This window comes from Anas acuta, chromosome 19 (assembly GCF_963932015.1).
Source record: "Anas acuta chromosome 19, bAnaAcu1.1, whole genome shotgun sequence".
Taxonomy (NCBI): Eukaryota; Metazoa; Chordata; class Aves; order Anseriformes; family Anatidae; genus Anas; species Anas acuta.
In genome coordinates, this window is record NC_088997.1 from 4,877,253 (window position 1) to 4,897,500 (window position 20,248).

Sequence of the window (20,248 nt, forward strand, 5' to 3'; positions counted from 1 at the left end):
TTGTAAAAAATAAATAAATAAACAAATAAAATAAAATAAAAGCAATCCAGCAAATGGAACAACACAACCAAACCCACATCAGCCAGGGGCCTTGGGCGGTCGCCCATCCACTCTGCTGCCGGGCTGGAGGGCGAGGGGACAGCGAGGAAGCCAAATTACTCACAAAATCGTGATGACTTGGCTCTGTGAGAAGAGCAGGTATCACAGATCATACATCAAGCAAGCTGGTCACTCAATAAATCTGGAAATTAAACATCACCGAGCTACGAAGATGAGCAACTGTCCCAAAAGCTTGAAGTAACTCCAGAACAACGTCAGCTCCTTGCAACAGCTCCTGCTCCAGGGCAGCACACACCAAACCGAACAGAATTGATTGAATATTTGGGGGAAATAACATCCTGATCTTGGGGTGACCCCAAGAACTAAGAAGCCAAGCAGTTAGACTATTTGTCATTCAAATAACAGAACAGGGAAGGATCTTCAAGAAGTACTGACCGAAGCCTGGTACGCAGAATTATTTTGAGCATTGGTTTGTCGTAGGTAGAAACCAAACCACCTCTGGACTGAGAGCTGAAATACTGATAGAAAGCTCTGAAAAAAGCAAGAGATCAGATAGATGATGAAACGCTTCAAGGGAAAAGGGCCTTGCAGCCCCTGAGCAACCACAGGTACTGTGCAGAACCTTCAAAATATTTGCAGTTAAGGTCTCAAATCAGAGGGGAAAAGAACGTGAGTTTTATTTAGGGCAGTTGACAGCACCAAAAATTATACAAGAACCATAAAAAAATAACGTGAACGAGCAACAAAACAAGAGATGAAAGCTCCCAAAGTAATGAGTGATCAAGCACACCCCTACTCCCAAACTAAACATAACTCACAAGAAATGAGCCTTGGGCAGACAGCTCAATGAAAATAATTGCACAATTACGTGAAGACAATGTCAAATTAAAAAAAAAAAAAAAAAGAAAGAAAAAAAGAAAAAGAAGAAGAATCAACTACAAAAATAATATAGAATTTCTGATAAAAACCATTAAGAAAATCTCTGCCATGGTCTGCTCCTGGCTATTATTCCCCACTCAACTCTACTAGCAATAAAATCAAAGTACAGTACAATATGGCTTCAGGAGTATGAAATCATAAATGTCCAAGAAGACAAACTAAACTCCATGAGAAAAGGTATAAGAGTCAAAAATGACACATACGAAAGTCATGTAAATGCTCACGCTTCAAGAGCAAGGGGACAGTCCATAAAATGTAAGAGCAGCGTATTTATAATGGTGAAGGAATTCAACCAACCAAGCTATAAAAACCAAAATTAACCTGCAGAAAATACTGCAGAGGTACTGAGTCCAAGAGATATAAACACTGGTTTTTAATCTAGACGTTTACACGCGTAAGAGCATCCCCAGACAGGTCAGGTGAGGCATTTCTGAATGCTCCTGGCTCTGTAGGAGCACCTAATTGTTCCCCACCGCCGGAGACAGAAGGCAGGACGAGACACAAACATTTCATCAACACACTTTGTTATGAAAAAGGTCAATTTTGTTTAACACGGGAGGTTATAAAATATACCACTAGCATCACATCCAGAGGAGAGGTTTATCGAAAGGCCGCATGCAAATAATGAGAAATTATCTCGCTAGGTTCCAGGAACACGCACGGACACGATGGATCTTCATTACTTAGTGAATGCTGCAAAGCTTTTTTAAAAACAGATTACCAGTGGAAGGCAGATTGCTCCCTCCTTCATGAAGAGCAGAACAAACGGAGCACAGCCACAGGGCATTAGGAGTTCAGCAGGATACATGTATAAGGAGCACACATATGCAGATATAACGCACACACATGCATATATAAGCTTCTTCCTCCACTTTGCAACTTAAAGCAGGTTCAAAAAGGGAGGACGTATTTTGGCATCAGGACACTTTGCAACCTCCTGCAGCCATGCAATTTGTTCTGCCACAGCCTCTGCAGCCAGTGGAGGACCCTCGCCGAGCACCCGGAGCCCAACACCTCCATCCCTGCTGGAATCCCCCAGGGGAATGGGGACCGGTCCCGTTTTCCTCCAGCTCAAGCTGAGTATTTATTCTTCCTGTCCTCACATGACTGAGCAGGAAAACTTTTTAAATAGCACACAGCAAGAGGATTAGTCAAACAACCTAAAACCGAAATAAAACACCAACAAAGAACATCCTTTTCACGATTTTACCTAGCTGAGGCAATGCTTCTCCTGCAAGTTCTACGAGGCCAAGGCTACTTCCACTAACAAAAAAGCAGCTTTCAGTGCCTATTAAGATAACGAGCATACCCTTTTAATTTAATGAGTTTTATTCAGTTTCACGGGGGGGGAAAATGTTTTTCTTAACTAATACACACAACGATTTGGGTGCCGGTGGCTCAGACACAGAATATGACCCATTGGATAGCTGGATGATAGGACTGAAGGTCTTCAAGTCCTGTACCTGCTATTTTAAGCGGCTCTACAGCAGAATCCAGTTAGCAACCGATGGCCAGCTCCCTGAGGACTTCTTAAAGCCACGACCCTGACTACAAGGCTGCTCCAGACCCCCATTCCTATTTGATTAGGAATCAATTTAATAACTGATTGGGAGTGATTTACAGTTTGTATTTATTATGTGCCAGCTTACACTGATTTACTCCTTTTCCTGTGCTGTATTCAAAGCTTGAACAGTTCTTTTCCCTTATCAATACTGAGGGATAAGGGCAAGCACAGACATGCACTGTCTCCTTAGCCTGCCAGCTCAGAAAAGCAGGCCAGTTCTGCCTCCTCTTACAAACATCCACTTCCCAGACCATCCCAGCAGTCCTTCCACACATCTGTCCCAAACTAAGCATTTTTTTAAACATCAAAATTCTCCACATCTGCGTATTTCCCAGCCACACAGCACTCCGTTTTACAATCAGTGTCTTACTGAAGGATATACTCAAGACTTTTGCATCCTTCCATTTCTAACTGATGAACCAGTTTGATACGGGATATTTCTTGTTACTGCATAGCCGTGCACTTTGTACAGTCTCATTTATTTTCCACACATGGAGGCAGCCACCCCTTTTAACTTGTCCCCGGGTCTGCAAAACGCTCTGCGCATGCAGAGGTTGGGTGGGAACACAGAGACCTCCCTCCCCTGGCACAGAGGGAGGTATGTGGTTTGTTTACCCAGAAATTTCGGGCACGTCTGCCGAAATTCCTGAAAAAAAAATGAAAGATTTCTTGTAGAAGCCCTGACGTCACTTTCACACGGGAACAGACGTGCCGGCAGTAAAACACGAGATCGAAGCAGGAGAAGTTTGCAGCGGCCTGCTTCCCCAAATTCAGGCAGTCACGGGTTTGTGTGCTGAATTACAGCTGTTCTGATTGCTGACATCTTATCTCTTATGTACTTCTATACCCATTACCATAGTAACCAAATTCCTCAGAACATATAATGTAATTTTTGTATCTAGTGTATTAGAACAAAATGATTAAGGTTACAAAGGCAAGCGCTCCAGAATTAGAAGGTGTCAGAACGGAGCCTGCCACCCCCCTTGCCAACCGACCTCCGCTCGCTGCCTTCCCTCCCCACCTCCCCAGTCACCTCTTCTGCAAACCTCCGGCTCCATTTCTCCACCAGACACGGTTCATCCCTCTCTGATCCCTCTGCAGTCCCTCACTACACTTCTGATTTCCCCTCTCTCATCTGACTTTTATACCTCCTGCATTCACACCAGGCGCCTTCCTCCTCCACGCTGCCTGGGTGCTATCCAGGAATGATTCACCGCACGCAGGACAGAGATTCCCGACAGTCTAGGAAACGGAAACGAGAGCCTCTGCTGCAGGGGAAAAGTCCTCCTGAGCCCTGCAGCCCTGGGCCTGGCCAGCACCAGCAGCTCTGAGCTGCCCACGCAGCGCCCGGTGCTGCTTTGCACCGCTGCTGCCACCGCCCCGCGTGCTCCGGGAGCGCCCCGTGGGCCTCGCTAAGCAGCAGCGGGTTTGCAAACGCAAGGAGTCTCCGTGCTGATGAGCTTATATAAAAATTGAGCTGTGCGTTTTACCCGCCTGCATCCTTGTGATGTCTGTGTGCCACCAGGAAGGAGGTACATCCACGGAGTGCTCAAGTGCTACAGGTCCGTTCGATCCCAGTACCTGCAGGCTCTGTAAAGCTGAGGAGAGGAGTGACTTCCAGCAGAATATGCCCAGGAAATCTATCAGAACTCACCTCACAGAGGGTTTCCTAAAATGTCCATCAACCCATGGGCTTAGGCACCCCGTTGCTTAACTGCCTCCCCGCCAGAAAGTCAGGTTCAGTTGCCACTGCACACACACCGAAGGTAAACGAGTACATCTTTTCTCCAAAAGCCTGCTTTAAAAAAAGCTAGCTGGCTCTTTCCTTGTTCTGGCAGTGTCACTAACTGTCCTGAATATAAGGCATGAAAGAGGTAGGGGAACATTTGCACCTGAAGGAAATACTTGGAACAACTCGGAAACAAGGTCCACAGAGCAGGTTTTAATGCTCAAGCTCCATTCCATGCATGTTACTCTGGAAATACTTCCAAATCCGTTCCTCCTGTACACCAACTCTTCTGCTCCCAAGCAAGAAATGCTGCACTTCCTTCTGGACTGAAGTGAGAAGGAAAGTGCTTAAGTTCCTTGAATGTACCTCGTAAGCATTAAAGTATTTTAAGGCTGGAAAGGCAATTTCAGCTACAGTAGGAACGCATCCATCCTAAATTTGACAGAAAGCTGTAATCAGAAATTGGTCTATTCCAGCAGCACAGATCCAAACACTTTTATATTTCAGGTTCTTTGTGCGCTCGCACACAAAGCTGCTTAATCCAGCTGTTCTCAGCAATCATTCACAAAAGCAAATGAATGAAAAAAAAAAAAAATCAGCGACCACTTCCACTCCTCCTCTTTAGTTGAGGTGACCAAAATTTGATGGAGTTGATGGAGAAGCCTGTTTTCTGTGCCGTTAAATAAAAGGTTAATTGAGATACGGTGGATCCTGCTCTCACGTCGGCTCTCTGGAACAAGGCTGTCCTGCCTGCTTCAAGGACTCCAGGCTCAGCTTTGGCATGAGCAGGGAGCTGCCAACAGGTGACTTTTCTGAGGCTGACCTTTGAGAGATGCAGTAAAGGAACAGCAATGCAAAGGAAAAGCCAATTAAAATAATCTCATACCCCTCCTTAAGCGCTCGGTACTGGCAGGACTGAGCTCGAAGCCTGCGCTTTGCTAGCTGGCAGTCGTGGCTATTGCGAAGAGTCTTTGATCTCGAGGCAGTGGCTTGGCCAAAGCTGAACCACACAACTCAGAGACACAATCACACCATCGTGTGAAGTACGGAGGCTGAAGATGACAAAGGAGCCACTGCCCAGAGCTGTAACCGCTCCATGCAGCCTGAGCAGGATTAAGCTGTGTGGTCAGCAGGGCTTCCTCACCACTGTCCACTGATACACCACAAAAGGGTTGGGTCTGGGAAGATGTGAAAGAAGTAAAGCATCAGGGGACAAAGACAGCCCAGGAACAGCCCCAGGAGAGCAGTGGGATGTTGGAAGTTTCCAAGAAGACGTCCCCTGATGTGGTTTGGTTTTGTTTTTCTCCTAGAACCAGGTCTTTGCATTCTTTCTCCACTTTTGTTTTAGCAGATGGGCCTGAATTCACACGAAACACTACACTTTTCCCACATGACAGCTCCCAGAGACCCTCCTATATCCCTGGAGAGTTTGGTGAACACTCCTACCAAATAAAGAGAAGCTGGCTGCATTAGAGTTCAATACTGTCACCATTTCTGTCCAGGTTCCTTACGATTACCGAAGGATCTGCCTTACAGTCAGCTATGGCTGCAGTGAAGTAGTCCTTATTTTGAGCAGAAAAATCAAATTTTCTTAAAAAGTAAGTGAAAAATGCTGTGATGGAATTGATGGAGTTATAGCTAGAAAGACCAGATGCTACCTAAAGTCCAGCTTAATTAATGATAGCTATCCATATTTAAATTTTATCATAACAGATATTTCATACTGAGAAACAATATTAGAAATTTAGTCCTGGTGAACACTGAAAGCTTTAACAAAGAGGCTTGCCTTTTGGGATGGAAACGATGGTTTGCACTGTGGTTGATGGTTTTTAATTGTTGGTTAAAAGTAAAATTAAGCCATATCTCTGAAATAAAGACAATTCATTCTGAAGCTGGAACGTTATTAGCCGATGGTATTCAAACATATCACCACCACAGCTTGAAGCAGGCAGATCACAACCCAGATCTATTGTTTTGCAGCCAGCAGAATGAGGAAGAATGAGGCTTTGCATGACTAACATCAACCAACCGTGTCAGTGCAGCAGGATGGGAGAGACCACACCTACGGTATCTACAGTATCTCCATTCACAGGTCTTTGGCATTTATTGTTTTACACAGGTCCGAACTCTGGTGCAAACACTGCTCCTTCTCTTGTCCTTTTCTTCTGCAGCACTTTATCCTAAGGAGGTATTATTCAATTGGCAAAATTGCAATGGAACATCAGAATAAGACTTTCATTACAGACCCTTAAAAAGCACCTGATATCTGCTGGGTGCTTGGTCGAGTTGCAATAAGCATTCTTACCTTATAAACAAGATGTGAATTATGTGAATAGGAGGTGACCTACGATCACACAAGTTCACTGCAAAACCAGAAAGGTCTGACGTCCAGTTCCTTATGCCAACTGCTAAATGAACAGGTTCTGGGTCATTTCATTTGTTTTTGTTTTTGTTTTTTTTTCAAAGTTTCATCCAGCGCCCAGCTTATTAAAACAAGGAACAGCATTATGTATTTACCTGATTCTATGCTACAGCTTTGCAGAAGAATGGATAACCCACTGAATGAATTAGGATGGCTAGCATCTTTTCACCTGAGCCCAGCAGCCTGTATATGACCAGAGAACGTGGTGGCTGAAGGTTGCCTCTGCTGCAGGAGCTGTTTAGAGGCAGATGTTAGCGAATTCCTTTCTTGTTATTTGGGTTTCAAGAGACAAGCACCCACATCACAGAAATAAACAACAACAACACCTTCATATCCTTCTGGCAGTTTCATCAAAGCAGCCAACTACCTAAATGGGCACAGCGAAAGTGCTCCTTACCCCTGGGGGCTGCCTCTGAAGGGCACTAATAGGGTGTAACAGCAGAATAAGGAAAGAAATTTTTGCACTACTGCAGTCTGCACTGCACCTTTCATAGGGATAAATAACATTCCAATCTCCACAATCTCCAAGGCTGTCAATCTGACACCTTCTGTGAATACTAACATCACACGTACAAAGAACTTTCTTCTTTGTAGGTTCTGAAACATCTGGCACGCCGTTGCCTACTGGTAAGTGAACAAGCAGCATAATTTCATACCTGGCAATTTGAGGCCTCTTTTTCAGCAGTTTGGAATGATGGATTATGCTTTTTGTTTGTCAGTAGGAACAGACAAATTAGGGAAAAAAGAAAAACAACAGTCAAGTTTCAATATTAAAAGGAAGATCTATTTGCTGACTGCTCCTGTTGGCCAGTAAACTAAGAGGATGCCAGGTGTCCATTTTACACACGCTAAGGATCTTGTATTTTGAGCAGGGAAAGTAGGACAAGCCCGAATACCTTGGCCAGATCCTGTCCTCACAACCGGTCAGCAAACCATGAGAGCTGCTCGCTCATACCGCATGCAGATCACCCCTGCAGCCCAGCTGCACAGGGAGTTACCGAGAACCCAACATACCATGCCAGAAAACAGAATTTACTTTTGGGACATGAGCTAGAAAGAGCAACCAAGAACTAATTAAAGTTCCTGAACACACCGGGGCAAAGAGTATCAGCTCCAGCCTTGATCGCTGCCCCAAGTTCTTACTGCATCTGGACGGCTTTTTGGAGACCCTAACCTACCTCTGAAGACCAATACTCAGTGTTTATGCCCTCCAAATACCAAAAAACACCTCTCTGCAGATTATTTTGCAAAGTCATTATGAATGAGCTCTATCCTGGAAAAGAACAACGTGTTGGTGCTTACATGGGCCATACAGCTTGGTACGTGGAAGGCAGTGGCAGCTGGGCCACTGAAGGGCTCCCAAAAAGCAAGAAGACCTGTGGGACACCTCCAGCTCCAGCCTGGTTGCAGCAGTCACACCGTTGGGTTTGGCTGCTCCCCTGACCCTGGCCAGGGCCTGCAGTATCCTCAGTGGAAGGCTGCTGGTAGTACTATGACTTCCTAAAAACTATATGGGATAGTTCAATGGGAAGGAACTAATGCAAGCGTGGCAGCAAGGCACTACACTGTGCATGCCTGAATGTCTCCCAAACAGTAAAAAACAAAGCAAAGTTACAGTAAAAGAAAAAAAAAAGATCCCTGAAATAAGGACTTGGATATTTAAAGGCCTTGGCTATTTATAAGGTAGCCATCCACTCCTATCTGGCACACAAGAGGCATCACATCCCTCACTACCTACAGCACACAAGGCAGGAAGGAAAGTTTATTTTGGAGAACTTGATAGTGAGAACTGGAGAGAAACAGCCGTGCTTCCTAACGCTCTTTTTTCTATTAAACTAATTCCTGCTGTAAAAAGTCAGCTTGAAAGCTCCTTTCAAAGAAAAAGGGGGCGGGAGGAGAGGAAGAATCAGATCGGCTTGTTTTCTTGCATTTGAAATTCCGGTCTCGTCCCCTGTTTTGTTTTCCTGGAGGACGCCGGAGCGCAGACCTCGCAGAATGATGACATCACACGCACAAAAAAAAAAAAAAAAAAAAAAAAAAAAGCAAAACCCAAACAAGAGCGAAGGAGCTCTCTGGCAAATAAAAGCTTCAACTTTGGGGCTGCCTGCGGTTGTTAACGTTTGGACAACTCACAACTCCACATGTCCGTGCAGAAGAATTTCCCCTTCGGAGCTCTGCCTGTGAGCAGCCATTCCAAAGGGGAAGGCGACAACCCTGATGCTTTCCAGGCCAGGCAGAATCAAGTGAAAGGTGTTTACTTACTGCTCGCCAAAAAAATACCTCCAACACTACCTTGTTTTATGCCTGTTTATGCCTGTTTTATTATTGTTTTCGAGTTATACAGGCAAGTGGCTTCTACCACCATGGAACAAAGCAGAGCGCAGCACGTCTAAGTCGCTGTAAATTTGAAGCTGCTCTTACTTAAAAGCTTTATAAAATTATTTCTTCCACGTGAGGTAAGCGTTCTAGGAAGCAGCCCTCTTGCAGAGCAAGTACAATACGCTACACCAGAGACAGGGGAATGTGGAGATGTGCATGCATGCAGAAAGCAGCATCTGCAGCAGGAAAGCCCCGTTTCCTGCCGAGAGGAGACATTCATACCTTGTCCGTGTTTATTACAGCTCAGGAGAGGTCCGTGCTACAAGCCCGTGAGCTGACTGCCCCACGTCACCAGCAGATCTATCCTTCAAGTCAAACCTGAGCTCAACAGACCGACGTGGCTGGCAGGCTCAGAAATAACAGGCTTTACGTGAGAAATCTCTTCAAGATCTTTGAAGAGAACCTTCAAGATGCTTCGTGGAGATTCAAGGCACCAACCAGATGCCACACAATCATGTTCCTTGCTCTTAGCAATTTATGACTTAATTTTAAGTAAAAATATACAAAAAAAAATCCAGCAAAGCAAAAAGAAATAGGTAAATGATAGAATTAAATACTAAATATGTAGTGGTCACACGGCTCCACTGACAGCTACCGAACAGCACAATGGTTACAAATCATTCCAGAGCTCTTTGCTTTGATTTTTTGGTAATTAAATACAAAATTAATGAGATTGCCATCTCCACCTTATGCAGAAGCTAATCAGTATTATTAGCAGCCTGCTCAATTCAGGCAGAATACTAATAGTTTCTCCAAACAGCAAAACAAACACGGCCTTGCTGTTAACTTAGGGACCAGGCAGCAATGATAACATCAGCTAACCAGGGACTGCTCCGAGATGTTCTCCAGAAAAAGCTTTTAGAAGATGCCATCAGACCACACCTCTCACACCTCCCAGAGCTTACAAGTCCTATTATTACCAGTCATCTTCTACCTTGAGAAATCCCGGCAAAGCAAATGGTTGGGTTCAGATAAATGCAACCACAGATTTCTGTGAAGCAGCTGAAGTGTTCCGCAGAGCTTGACTTGAAGTCTCTGAACAATAAAATGGTGAGGCGCTGGGATATGCCATCTAAATACTTCAATATCCTGCCCTGATCATTAAAAACAAAAGACAAACAATTGCCATTGAGGAGGCATCAAAAGGAGGTGGGAACTCCATTCAGGGCAGGAATTGTACTGAGAAGTTTCAAGCCTGAGAGCTGTTATATCCCACGGACCCGAGGAAGCATGCCGTGTCCTGCTGGGTTACCTCTGGAAACCAGTCAGGACAGACTGACAATGACCATGGCTGTAATTCTGTTTATGTATTTACTGAACATACTTTCGTGGTGAGGCCCTATGTGTCATGTCCTCAGAAATGCTAATCACAGGCATGAAATCACATAGAGAAAACCCCGAAATCAGCAGGTGCTCCATGCCTCCAGACCAGACCGTAAGCAGACAAGTAGAAGCACACCTCACACGATACTGCCCTTGCACTCACGCGGGGCCCTATCAGCCTTGTTTCTCCAACACCCATGGAAATAGGGAGGTAGATTTTGCAATGCAGACGCTAAATAGGTATGAACAACTCCAAACCAGCACAGGTGGTATTAGTTCCAAAGCTAAAAGCAGATTTTCACACAAAAAAACTCACTGAATTGTGTACTCCATGGCAGTGGCAACACCAAACCGAAATCCCGCAGCAAACCAAGGTCCTGCACACTGAGCACCTCCACACTCGGGCTCAAATTTCAAGGCCTTTATGCTGTTTTGGTTATTCGAGTTTAAAAATAATGGAACTGAAGCAATATAAGCCTTAGCTTGATTATTTCCAACTAAGCCACAGCAATTTTACTGCGTAGATATGTTTTAAATGAATACCAATGCCGTAAACTTCTCTGCGGAGACAGCTAAAGCAGAATCCAGAACAGATGAAAAGTTTCTTGCGATGAACTGAGCTCAACGCTTCCAGACTCCTGGCAGGCACAGGGGCTCGAAGCTCTTCTTTCTTTCTAGCACACTAGGTGAGAATGCTTTCAGCTTTTTTACCGAAAACATCAGCGTGTCATGGCATTGCACAACACCCAGACCCTTACGGAGGTTTGGGATACAGCTGCGGTAGGGACTGCACAGAGAGGATAAAAGGATACACTTGACCCTCACAGATCTCCATAAAGATGTCCAGACAACCTGCATAGAGATGTCCAGACAACCTCCCCTTCTTGCAACTGCACACACTCAGGAATATTTTTACTTAGGTGAGCCGTCCCCAGTTATCCCTGGGCATGACTGGCTTCCAGAACAAAAAGATTGAGTTTGCTGTTCATCAAGTTTAAGGACCGATTGATGGCGTATTTAAGGCCCTTTTCACACTTCCATATAAAATAAGCACAAATCAGGCAACGAGTCCCATCACAGCGATATATCACGTCACAAATTTCAACATTTATCCAGCTCATTCACAAGCAACATTAAGTGACCATTGTGATGAGAAAAATCTATAGTGAATATGTGAAGACACAAAACCCCTTGCAGGCTGCTCTACGAGTAGGTCAGCCACTCGAGGAAGATCATGAGCAAATCACTCATTGCTCCACCTGGACCTCCCTACCCCTGACATATAAACGTGAGACAAATATGTATTCATCGCTCATTTCATGTACCTTGAGAGTTAGGGATGAAATTAAGAACCGGGGATTACCATTATCACCCTGCCAGCTCAGAGGAAAGTATAAAAGCATCACATATTTAAGACAATCTTCCTGTGTTACAGCTTACTTAAATTTCTATTTGTGGATTAATATTTAATTTCTCCCCGTATTAATATTAACGACATCTATTTCTAGTTAAACATAAAAATATTTGCAATACCTGCAAAAAAATAAAGTGATTATGCCAGTTTATAGCCACTACAGTTATTAGCCTTCAATGCCAGAGAGAGCAACGGGAAGACTGTGAAAGGCTACAGAAAGGGGGCCACGCACCCTGGTGCTGGACCAGGCTGGCTGCGATGGCCCACAGCCACCAATTCCTGCAACAGGGGAAAATACAAGATAGTTGAAAATATTAATTCTATTAATTCACACGTTATTTTAGGAGATAGGGGCTATTTCAGAAAGAACACCTGCCATCTAAATGAAAGAATTTGAAAAATGTAGGGGCTCTTCCAAAATATGGGGGAAAAAAAAAAAAGAACTGCTGATATATACATCAAAAACTGACTGTCAAAACATTTCTTTAATAAACTACAAATCATTCTTTAATTATTTTTTTTATGCTTTCCTGACTAATTACAAGCTAGTGAATATAAATCATGTTCTTTCCAAGTAAACAATTGTCATGTTATTCTAGTATCCAGAGCTCTCTGCTCGGTATTGTCAAGTCAGGAATAAATCTTTTGTCCAGTCTTGGTTTTGCAAATCAATTTAAAACGTGTAGAGCAATGCAAACCAAACTAACAGCCTGGGTGAGGACTTGCTTCTTCCACAACATATTTTGCTTGGGACACAAAGCTCTCATAGAGACCTCTTCTTAAGCCCAGGCCATTTCAGGCCATTTTCCTCCAGTAGCAGCTTCCAGCAGCACCTTCTGGTCCCGGGGCAGGGAAATAACTGCAGTGACCACCCCCAGGTCAACGGAGCTCAGCCCCGAGCATCCTGACAAAGCTGTCCCCTGACTCAGGTACCTGAGGCTTGTGGGATGGCGATGCTCTGGGGTTCGTCTGCCCACGTAGTGTGTTAACTGAAGGAAAAATAATCTCCCGTTCTCCTCAAAGGACAGATGATCAGCATTCAGATGGGTTTGCCTGCATTCTTGCTGCAAAACGGGCAGGTCCCGGCAAGAATTAACACGAGGTTCTACCACACACCTCCAGCCAGAGACTAACCCAGTTCCAAATACTTCAAAGTAGGAGTTAGAGGGGTTTTGCGTGGAAAGGGAAGGAGGAAAATCAAGCCAAAAACCCAGGTAAGAGTTCAGGGTTTGCCTATATGGCAAATTAACCTGTAAGAAAAACGGAGCTTGGCATTCGCAGTAAGGCACTGCCTGTGAACGTGGCATTATTTCCTTCCCAACTTTGAGAAGCACTTCTAGAAGCCAGCAGGAGGTTCTGCCGAGGCCTAGGTTACCTTCCTTTTCTAATTAAAATGGCAAATGTTCACAAAAACCTCTATTTCAGAGCCTGCCTCTGTACTAGGTGTACCAAGCAGGTATCAAGTGGGGTTTGCACCGGTTCAGCTGGTGCCGGGGAAAATCCCATCGCTGCGACACATTTAGTCTTTCTGGGTGGTGGGGCGAGATTATTAGGGTTAGACCAGCCTGTAATTCTCAAGGCAAGGCTTGGATAAGCAAAGAGCAACAAAAAGGCCCCAGGAGACACAGGAAGGCAGAAGACCCTGTGCTGCATTTGAGATCTACAAAGGTAGAGAGCGAGCTCACCCAGGGTACAGGGTCAAATCCTACAGAAATAGCTTCCAAACCCAGGGTTTAACTAGTTTGCTATCTAGGCCAAGAAGCAGTTCTGGAACGCATTTAACACAGTTTAATTGCATCAAATCGTGGCTGGCCCAGAACTGATTTTAACAACTGTCAACTGCTTTTTGGAACAGGCAAAGCCAGAGAAATGGAGAGCGCGGCGCAGCGATGGCTCCGCGAGGAGCGCAGGGACAACCCAAACACTGGGAGCAGGGAAAAAGCATTCAAATCCCATGATCTCTCTGCAGATTGGGTTACAAGGAAGTGGGGACTGGGAGGAGCTTGGGCAGCTTGGTGACAACTGCAGGCTGCAAGCGAAGGAACATCTCGCGCTGCCAGGGGGACACGGCTTGAGAAATCCCAGCCACCGACGGCTTCCCACGGAGAAAGTCACCGCGCTCCTTACTGCACGCTCGTGGCCTATTTGAGAAGCAGCAAAAATAACCTCTCCTCTCGTCTCCTTGGCTGGGGCAGGGAGGAACAGGCAACGATGAAAAGGGGGGACCGAGGCGGGAAGGGACAATTGCATATGAAGAAGGGGGAGGGAAACCAAAACAGCGAACATGTGCAGTGCCACATGCGATTCTTTCCAAGAAATCCCAGCGTAACAGCTCCCTGGGAACAGGCTCGCGGGGCTGCTACGGCCTTTGAGCAGTGGTGTGGCAGGGAAGGGGAAGGGTTTCTGGGTGCTCGGACAACAGGCTGAGCACAGGGATGGGGAACAAGCCAAAAACTGTTGTAAGAATCGCTCCCTATCTTTCAACATGCACGCAGCCTGTCCCAAGGTCCTGGACCCCAAGGATTTCCTTGGGTTCGAAGTTAGCCCAGGGCAGAATGGACCAAAGCTGAACCAGCAGCACAAGGAGGGGTGCTCATCCTGCAGGATGATGCCACTCGGAGACCTGGTGACCAGCAGTGCACTAACGGGGTGAATTAGGGGGGTTTAGGTTTAGCTGAACTAATTGGAAGACTGAAACCAACTTGATTTGCAATTTAAGAAATCCAGCAAAACACACGCTGGCTTTCAGTCCAAAAGCTACCAGCAAGAATCTCTGCAATTAACATTAAACACCCAAATTCAACCAAATTTACTTTTTAAATAAGGCTTGGCATCCCCAACCATCCCCAACACACAGCAGAGGCTCCTAACCAAATTCGGACACCGCTCACCCACACTGACAGCAGGCTGCCCTGGCAGCACCCTACCCTTGATGAGCACGGGAGAAAACTGTTCTTACAAAATTACATCTCACCCTGACAAAACATTTGCATGGCTGTAGCCACGACTGCTCTAAGGGTCAGCAGAAGACCACGGGCACAGAGAACGGCAGAGCCAAGCTTCAAAGTTCTGAGATTTGTACTTTTTTCCCTCAAGATCTAACTTTTCCCCAAAACAAACCATTTTTAGCCTCTTCCACTCTAAGGACAAAACCCAATATGCAAACCTCGTGCTGTCACCCCATCCCGACCCCTAGAGGAAAATCAAAAGGGTTTCTAGCCAAGCGATACAAGAGGCAGAGCGATCACCTCCTGTCCACACCAAGTAAGAAGCCATCACCTCGTATTAACAAAGCCTGCTGGCTGTTTTGGCAATTTTTGTCATATGTTTACGGTGGCTACTTTGCTTTTTCTTCTGCCAGAGAAACCAGGAAGATTTAGCAGGATGTCAAAAAAAAAAAAAAAAATTGTCAAGAATGTCCAGTGTAATAATTTCTGACAAAGTATTAAAACTTCTCAATGGCTTCCCTTTGGTAATTTCAAAAAATAATAATAAAGAAGACTGTCATCCCAGTGATCATCAAATATTAAAAAAAAATGCTTTAAGAAACCATGTTTGGAGCACCCATTATGCTGTCTGATGTCTAAGGACCTTCAGAAAGTCTTTCTGCCTCCATGTTTTGTGCTGTAAATGAGCACTTAGATAAGGAGGAAGGAATATGGTGTTAAAAGCCACCCGTGCTTCCAACAGCTCCCCATCCTTCCCTCCTGTTTCGTGCACTTTTCCCCCTCTGATACTTTGCACTTCACCTCTCATTTCACGTTTTTACATTTTAGGTTCCGTTTTCACTCTTTCTGTTGCAGCTCTGCACAGCTGAGCTCCCGCTGGAGCTTCACACAGGGGGATTAGTGCTTTTCTGACCCTTTATCCAGTGGATTTTTTTCCAGTCTCTTCTCCCCGCAGAAATCAATGTAGGGTGATCATCTCCTCCGCCCATTACAGAACAACAAAAACAAAGAATCCCCAAACCTAGCTACTAAATATTTTGGAAGAGGTGCCACCAACCACTGTATCTGAGTGTCCCTCCTCGGTCCAGCCGTGGTGGCAGGCAGCACAAGCTCCATCCAGCTGCGGGCTCTCGTGCAGCCCAGTGCTCACAGTTGTCCCTGCACTCACCAGCAGTGTGCTGAGCCAGCCCAGCTCTCCAAACCAGCACCAAACCAGCACCAAACCAGCACCAAACAATGCAGATTTCTCCCAAGGTCAGCTTTCTGCTGGTGCTCAGCTCAGGATCAGACAAAGACCAGAGTCACTGGAGTGACACACGCAGAAAAGTAGGTGGAGGATGGCACCACACAACCAAATTGACTTTTAGAGTTTCGGGAACTCACCACAGAGCACAGGACAGCACAGACTGGGGATTTGTTCTGCACCGTTCAGTCAAGAACGAGCATTTTGTGGAGAGGAGTAGGACACGCTCATGAGTTATAAAACGGATGAAATATTCCTCTCTGTATCACTATGACAAAGGTTGTCTCAGCCCTGGTTGACTGAAGGAGGGCACCAACATTATCCACAGGCCAACCTAGGCTCGGGACACTCTCTGATGCAGGCGTGACTCTGGCCCAGAGCTGAAGCTCTCCTCTTTGTCTGGGTTTGTGTAAGAAAATACAACCAAAAACCCTCAGGCTCCATAGTGCACTTGGAAAAGGGAGCACACAATGGCCAACACCACCGTGATTCAGAAGATAAGAGCCAGGATCACCACTGGTAACACCAGCAGCCAGAAGTCCTCAGAGTTTCTGGTGTGCGCTTCAACGTAATATTATGTAGTTAAAAGGATTTTAATATGAAGAGAAAATTCTTCTAAGATAGGATCTTATTAATTATGCAAGCGTTCTCCAAAATACATTGAGAGTGGAATAGGAGAAGAGATATTTATCACAGCTTCTTTACCACTGCTGGATCAGAGAGGTCCAGATCAACCCTAAACATTTTCTTATTTGACAAACACAGATATACCGCCCAATAAACGTATGTGAGGAATATTTTGCAAATATTCTGTAGGCTCTACAAAGTTAGAGAAGCATATTCTTGCAAAAGAGGCAGGAGAGAGAGAACAGCAGCAGCACATCCAGTCTTTCTTTGCTGGAAAGGAGAATTAGCACCAAGACGAAGTACCTGGGAACCACCTGGGGTAAGGGGTGGGAACACACAGGTTGCGTCCAAGGGGCACTCTGCTGCAGTCAGCTACCTACGACATCTTAAAAACAAATCTCTGAATCCTTTGCCACATCTATTGTTCTCCACAAAACATCCCCATTACAGGAAATTCACTACTAGGATACATCTGAAGATGTAATTATTGGTGTGATATTTGCTTCTCTTCTGATACATTTCACCACGCGCAAAAACGGCGCCTGTCTTACAACACATTAAAAATACGTTACTCTAGTGACAAAACCTGATGAATTATCATGGATAAGGCCCAGATGAAAGCTGCACAAATGGAAATGTTATTTAGATGGAAGTACAGATTTAAAATTCTCCAACTTAGCTTGCAGAAGAATTCAATGGAAGGCCATGACAGATAACTTTTTCCAGCAGTCTTACTTGGGGCCTAAGTCACCTTATCTGTACATAATTCTGACTCCAACATCTGCTCCTCTACATGCAGCACTTAATTTCAGCCTAGTTAAAGAATAAATAAATAAATAAAAATCCAACTACCCAAGGAGTTCTTACTTCAGCCAGTTTTTAACAAGATTAAATTTAATTTAAGCTGTTCTGCCAGAATCCCTTTCTCTTCAGCGAGACATTCTTAACAGAGGAGAAAAACATTCCCTCAAGTTCAAAGGATAAATGGAGGTTCAAGTTTATCAATGTATTTGAGTCAACAGATAAAAGGAAGAGGAGTCCTAAAAATGGCAAAGGCACCAGCCAGAACTAGGCCAGTGTTGTGGAGAACCTAAGACGAAGGCTCGAACCAGTTGTTGATTAGGTTTGTCCTTGGACACAAGCGGCAAAAATCACAGCACGCTCACTAGGAGCAGGGGCAACAGAAACAAAAACGTAGACTCGGGAGTTGTTTCAAGGATCACGTATCTAAAATTGCATTTATTGCAACAAAAGTTGGTGTTTTGTAATCCTGAGAAGTGAAAACAAGCCTTCAGCAGTGTCAAAATATATCAGGGTTTGCCACAATATTTGCACTATTATGACGTGCTAATAGCCAAAGCTATTTTTCAGACTCTGGGGATCCGAGCTATACCATTCAACAATACATGAAGCATTCGGGGTGGTATTTTGGGAACGTTTCATTTGAAGCATTCCAAGCCAGTAACCTCTACCCAAATACATAAAACAAGAGCCATGTCACACGCTCTATAAATAGCAGTAATAGTAAGGAATCGATAGCAGCCAAACCTTTAGGTACCATCTTATTAATCTGCCCTCGGCGTGCAGGGCCACACGGCCGTGAGGGCTCTCCAAACGCGATGGGCAAAGGTGAAGGACACGATTTGGCCAACTAGTCAAGCCAAGTGCCATGTAAACCGCCTCAGCCACCAGAATGCCACCCGGCCAAACGCCCCACGCCGTGACAAGCAGGAGGGGCGAGCACCACCGACACCGAGCCTTTTGCTCAGAAAATAACCCCAAAGTCCTCTCTGCCGTTTTCTTCCCGAGACACGTAAAGATCTTACGTTTGACAACAACCATTTTAATCCTTGTTTTTTTTTTTTTTTTCCTCCCCCCCCCCCCCCCTTGGTTCTCCTACCGCGCCCAGCACAATGGTACAACTGCACGTTACAGGCAGCCGGGCATCTCTCTCTTTTCTATTTATTTAATTTATTTTTTTTTTGCTCCCACGGTGACAAAGGTGAACTCCGAGGCTCCCGAGAGGCTTGCAGCAGAGGCGACTGAGCGAGGTTGTCTAAAGCCATACCCGCACGCCGGCTCGCGGGAGCCTAGCCCCGGCGAGATATTTTAATCTGGCAAATTAAAATGGTTGGGAAACGCTATTTGGCTAACGGAATCGGCCGGCACATGCCCGTTCGGAGGGGGGAAGCGATAAAAAGGCCTTCAAAATAGGTCACTTTCCTCCCGATCCCACCCCAGCGCCGCGCTGAGTGGTATTTACACCGAGAACTCACCGCTCGGGGAGGAGCGAGGGGGTAGGGAAAAGAGAGAGGAAAAAATAAAAAAAATAAAAAAAAAGAGCTTGGGGAAAAAAATATAATAATAATAATAAAAAAATAATCAAATAATCATAAAAAATAAAGCATCCGCGGTCAGATCTGCGGGAACACGGGGCTGGGGGGGGGGGGGGGGGCGAGTACTGAGAGGGGCCCATCGGGACCTACCCCCCCCCCCCCCCTCTTTCTCCCCCCTCCTCCCCAAAAATCCCGGGGGGGGCCGGGCCGCAGCCCTTAGGCCTCAGCCGGCCGTGACAGCGGCGGGGCGCGGGGAACACCCCGGCAGCGCCATTACCGCTCCCTCCCCGCCGCCACCTCAACCCCCAGCCCCCCCGGAGCAGCCCCCCCACACCCAGGAGGAGCCCCCCCAGGCCGGGGAAGCGGCCCCGGGTCCTGCGGCAGTGCCGCAGAGCCCGGCGGGGGAGGCGCCGGCCCCACCGCCGCCTTCTTCTTCTTCCTCCCCCCCCCCCACCACCACCTCACCAACCATCTCTCCGCCTCGCCTCTCCCCTCCATCTCTCCTCGTAGCCCCCCCCCCCCACGCTCCGCCATCTCCTTCCTCTTCCTCCTCATCCTCCTCCTCCTCATCCTCCTCCTCCCTCCCCCCCCCCCCCGAGCCCCCCGCGGTGCTGCCCGCCTTACCCTCCGCCGCAGCCGGGCTGGGAGCGCCGGTCGGCCCCCCGCGGAGGAGGAGGAGGAGGAGGAGGAGGAGAAGAAGGAGGAGGAGGAGGAGCGGGGCAAGGGGCGGCGGCCCCGCGGGGGGAGGCGCCCCCGGAGGGGCGTCGGGCCCGGCCCCCCCCGGGTGCCCGGGCGCGGCGGGCACAAAGGCGGCGGGGCACGGCAGCTAAGATGGCAGGGCGGCCACCAGCACCACCAACACCTCCTCCTTCTCCTCCGCCACCACCACCACCACCAGGGCCCCGCTCGCCGAGCCGCGGCCAGGCCTCACGGCGTTGCGGGAGGGAGGAGGGCGGGCGGGCGGCTGTCTGGGCCGTGCCTGCCCGCCCGCGGCGGAGCGGGGTTCGCCTGGGCCGGGCCGGGCCGCGATGGCCGCCGCCGCCGCCGCCCGCCCCGCCTGGCCGCCTCCCCTCAGCGCCTCCCGGGGCTCCGGCTGCTCCCCCTCCTCCGCCTCCGCCGCCGCTGCTTGCTCCGCGCTGCCCGCAGCCAGCGGCCCCCGCCCGCCCCTCTCGCGAGACTTCGCCGCCCTCCTCCTCCTCCTCCTCCTCCTCCTTCTGCTTCGTCCCCCCCCTTCTGTGGGAGTGGAGGGAGGGAAGGGGGCGAG

At 47.0% G+C, this 20,248-nt stretch overlaps 1 protein-coding gene across 1 annotated transcript in view; it reads right to left on the reverse strand.

Moving 5' to 3' along the window:
- The window catches only part of TAOK1 (TAO kinase 1), a 65,310-nt gene extending 45,149 nt beyond the window's left edge, over positions 1-20,161 (reverse strand). The window contains exon 1 of the mRNA XM_068656048.1: positions 19,609-20,161. The gene's annotated coding sequence lies outside the window, so the exon portion shown is untranslated. The remainder of the gene's footprint in view (positions 1-19,608) is intronic.
- Between the last annotated feature and the right edge of the window lie 87 nt (positions 20,162-20,248).